General features: G+C 44.9%; 1 long non-coding RNA gene across 4 annotated transcripts; it reads left to right on the forward strand.

Moving 5' to 3' along the window:
- LOC123078639 (uncharacterized) lies at positions 1-4,253 on the forward strand. Of its 4 annotated transcripts, XR_006437582.1 has the most exons (3): positions 1-2,643; positions 2,961-3,101; positions 3,911-4,253. It is a non-coding gene; the product is annotated as an uncharacterized lncRNA (long non-coding RNA). The 4 variants fall into 4 exon arrangements; XR_006437580.1 differs by having other exon boundaries at positions 1-3,334; XR_006437581.1 differs by having other exon boundaries at positions 1-3,166.
- Positions 4,254-4,808: the final 555 nt, after the last annotated feature.

Below are 4,808 nucleotides of genomic sequence, written 5' to 3' on the forward strand. Positions count from 1 at the left end.
GCCAGAAAACACGAGCGACCACGCCTCCCACCCCATCTGGATCCGCCGCCTCCACGCCGCCGGCTGGCGTCCTCCGCCACGCCATCCACCGCCGTGCCGTCCTCCCCGCACCGCGGCCTGCCTCCTCTCCGCCGTGCCCTCCTCCTCGCGCCGTCCGAGTCCTCCGTGCGCGGTTCGCCGACGCAGAGGCCCAGGCCAGCCCGCTCCGGGCCCGCGCCGCCGACCGCGACGGGCTGCTCAGCACGCTCCTCGCCGCCACGGGCAACGACCGGGAGGAGGAGGAGGACGCGCGGGAGGCGGGGTAGCGTCAGAATCAGCGCACGTCGGATCCGGCATGCTGCTCCTCTCCCTTCCCAAGTCGCCCTGGATCTCGCGATGCTGGAGGTGGCCGCCGTCGTTGCTATGGAGGGCTCGCCACCCGCCTCCGGAGTCCCACGTCCCCGAGATCAACGGGATTGCCAAGCCGAGGTCATCATTTCTTGACGGGCTCCTCCATCACTTCTGGTTTCCCACAGTGGCTATGGGCTGCCTCTCCCTCTCGATCCTGCGCTCCTCCTCCTCCGGTTCAGGTTTCAGGCCGTGGCTGAGGGTCGCCTCTCCATATCCATCCTTCCAATCTGGAGCACAGGTGGAGAGCCTGGCTGTGTGCGGCGGAGATGGCGCCCCGCATCTGCGCCCTATAAGCCCGGACAGAGCTCCGCCGAGGCCATGACCTCCGTAGGTATCGATCTAAAAAAGGCCGCCAACCCAATGGAATCTCTCCCTGTCTCTTTCTTCTGCATCTTCCTCATACTATCCACTGGAATCTTAGTTTTTGTAGTTAGTAGCAGAGACTCAATTGCTGCATTTTTTGCCTGTACATCTTCATATAGGATTCGATAGCCATGCCCTGGAGAGAGACAGCTCACAAATTAGTCCAGTTAACAAGACGCAATTGAACCGAAAATCTTACGAGATGGCTTGCAAATCCAGGTATCAAACAGAATTTTGGTAATATATATTATGTATACGGTACTTGGAAGGGATGCTTACCAGGTAAATACCACTTAAAATCTAGGTCCAGTAACTATCCAGTTGCAGATTCACTGCAAGTTTGTGCGACAGATATTCATATATATAGATCAACTAGGATTTAGGTTTAACTCTATGGTACAATTGAAAGACTAGGGAGAAGAGGGTGGATTGTACTACCTGATTGCTTGCTGTACATCCGAAAGAGATTCAGTTGCTCTGAATATTCTTATTTGCCACATGGTCGCCAGTGTGAATAGCGCCTTTAGCGATTTGTACAACAAACAGACCAAGCTCTACATAAAATGATTTTGTTTTCATGAGTGAATCTTTTAATGACGTCATTACCATCCAGCCATCTTGCCTTTCCAACGAACAACATACAAGCTTTGTTCTCTGAAGTTTAAGAATAGTGCAACCATCTTGCCTTCCAAAGAATGACATATATAATTTTAACCTTAATAGTGCAGCCAGCTAGATGTAGTGCACTTATCTCTAAGCGCAGCTCCTCTTTAATCCATAAACTTATCCGTAACCAAAGGCTAGACGTATATTCAATGTAATTCTATTCATTGAGTTGAGTTTCTTACTTCGGTATGGCCTGGGGTATAGTAAGTTCCATTTTCAATGTTCCAGGGACCACTTCCAGTAAGTTTGCACTCGACATCAGCAGTAATGTCCACTACCTGTATCAGCATGGTTATCGCAGTAGATAATCAGGGCAAATATCATAAGCAAATTACAACTTTAGAATCTCTGAATTCTAATAGATTTCTAATATCCTTCAAAAGATGATGTGTGAGCGCTCTTTAGATATTCCAGTAAGTTCCTTTCTACAGGTGTTCTTACATCTCCTGAATGGATGATTCTCTTTGCATTTCGGCCGCTCGGCCCACTTCCAATGATCCACTACATCATCACTGTTTGGTAACTGGTTAGATACTCTTCAATCTCCTTATAGAAAGGTCCACAAATGCACAATCAATAGATACATATAGAACTATGTAAGTCTGAACATACATGTGGGTCAAAACATGGTGCGCTCCACCAAGCTTCTCAATCTTGTCCACCAGTTTCGGCGTATACCTTGGACTGAAATATTAAGAGGTTATCAGAACAACTACAGCGAATATAATCACTCTTTTCAGACCAAATAAGGAATCAATCTTATGATGGTTGATACTTGATGCAGCGGAGGATCACAGGTGTACTGCCAGCAGTTTCAATTTAACCGGGTGGTTGCCATCATCGTGAGACTACCAACTGGAGGAGCTGAAACGGCTCTTTATTCCAGCCGTATCCGATGCCCCGAGCCGGAACTTTCAGGCCACCTACAGCACACGGTGCTCGCGGCGCGCCGTTGGCGCCGGCGTCGGCGGGGACACGGGAAGGTGCTCGTTGCCGCGCTCCCGGAACCCCTCAAGCAGCTCATGCTCGTTCGGCCTTGCAGGATGGCGTTGTAGCACTATCGTTGGATGTGAATCGCATCAAAATCGGAATTAGTCTGCGCGCTAATGTGGCGTGTTTCCGCCTTTGCTACACTGTGATTGACTGATGGTTAGATCGTTGATGCTGCAGTCTGAGGTCTCGGGGGTGTGTCTTGTGCTTAATTTTTGACGCCACGAGCTCCTGGTGAGTTTGCTCCCCTGAGTCATTATAGAGGGAGTGAGATGGTCAGAAGGGAGAAGAACAAAAAACCTTGCTGCCGGAGATGACATCTCCACCATTTTGTGTGTGTTGGAGTGATTGAACCATGGCAATCAGAGCTGGCATATATATTCCATTCTGTACACCAAGAGATTATGTTATTTTCCTTTTACTGAAGCAATTATGATTGAGTAGTACATTGTTATCATTCTCAACAACTTCATTCATGACACCTTTGATACTCATGTATGAGAAAGAACTTTCAGTGATTGAGTTACTTTATTTGACTTTGTGTTGTTCAGGAGGGGAGGCCGCAAGGCGGGAAAGCCAGCAGCGGAATTCTTTTCGGGGATGCGTGGATCTGGTGATGCTGGAGCAGGGGAACAGGAAACATCACATCCGCAACGGCGTTTCAAATAGCCAATTTACCTTTCTCCCTAAAGGTTTCTTGCTCTGCTGTCAGTATCACTGGTCTTGGGGTTTAGATTTTGTCAATATCAAAATCTGGGTACTTACCAGCAAACGAGTTGTTGATCTATTTACTTAGTCAAGTTCATTTCTGCTATGTTCTTCAGTCAAGCTTCAGCTTCTAGCCTTGATTAAATGGCAATGATATTCTCCAAAACCTACTAATGTCAGAAATCCTGCTACCCAACAGGATGGTCTGCCAAGTGATGTGAGTACTACTCAGTGTGTGGCAGACGTTCATTAGGATTGCAAACAAGATTTGAGATGTAGATGTAGGTCAAATTTTGGAAAATTATGGGTCTGCGGGTACAAAATTACATGTAGGCAATTTTACAGTTTTCTTAGATTAAAGATTCAAGCATGAATGTGAATATAGTTCCATGGTTTTTTTGCTGACAGGTTTTCTTATATTTACTTCTCTTTGTATGATATTGGAATTTATATGCTTACTTAACTGTTCAAAGATATCTGTTTTGTTTGTCGATTGGAAGTTACCACATTAAGCTTGAGCCCATGTGAATTGACACACTGTTTGGAACAAAATAAAACTTAGTACTGTAGTACAGTTTGGTGGTTAAACTACTCCTTACCTCGACATTCTAATAATCTGTAATAAGGATAGTTCGCATTGGTCATGCAAGATCACTTGCGGGAAATTGGTGGCTTGCTGTTGTTGTACTTCACAATTTCTGTTGTTTCTGTTTATTTTACATTTTTTTTATTTACTGCAATTTCAAAACAGAAGTACTAGGATAACTGGAATTTCTGTTTGTGTTTTATACAGAGGGAACATAGTCTGATGGGACAGCTCCTGAATCAATGTCACATAAGGAAACAACTTACTTGGAGGAGTTGAAGGAGTTGAGATGAGTTGATCACATCCTCATGTGTCTTTGCATGTTGCAACAGGGGCAGTGTACTTTTTTTTATAGCAAAACATTCCTACTTTAGATAGAAGAACTTATGGGGCACATCAGATGTACTGACCACTCCTTAGTCCGAAGGACGGGAGTAACAATTTTTCTCAAGTTCTGCTGTTGTATTGTACTAGAAGTCTGTTCATCAAACTGCCTTATCAACCATCTGCTATTAACCCTCAAACATCTAACATTTTTTTTTTTGACATCCTCAAACATCTTACATATTTCTTAGCAGCTGCCTTCTGACCCTCCCCTTCACCCTTTTCGGATAGTTTTTTTTTGTGAATACCCTTTCCTGATAGCTATGTCCCACCATCTGCATCAGAACAAGAGAAAGGGGCAGATGATCTGTTGGTCACAGAGACATTGCTTCCTGCAATTGATCAAGGGCCAGCAAAAATATAGAGATTTCAATTAATTTTACCGTCGACCAAGTAAACTGGGCAATTCGTGAGCTGGGACGATTTAATGGCAAAAAATAAGTCAACAATGTTGCCTGATGTGCATGAGGATTTGGTACACGTTTGACATAAGAATATGTATGCCTTCAAGCCTAATTTTTGTGCCTTGCATGTTGTGTTCTTTTAGTATATTTTTTCTCCCGTTGCAACGCACGGACATTTTTGCTAGTAATAGGACAAGACGGATTACAATCAATATTAAGAACAATAAAATCTATGGGCACATAGTTCCTATTTGCAAGAATAAGAACATCATTAATTCTTCCCAAAGGCTTTTTAATAGTAGAATCTGTCAAGTGCA

The sequence above is a fragment of the Triticum aestivum genome, chromosome 3D, assembly GCF_018294505.1.
Source record: "Triticum aestivum cultivar Chinese Spring chromosome 3D, IWGSC CS RefSeq v2.1, whole genome shotgun sequence".
Lineage (NCBI taxonomy): Eukaryota > Viridiplantae > Streptophyta > Magnoliopsida > Poales > Poaceae > Triticum > Triticum aestivum.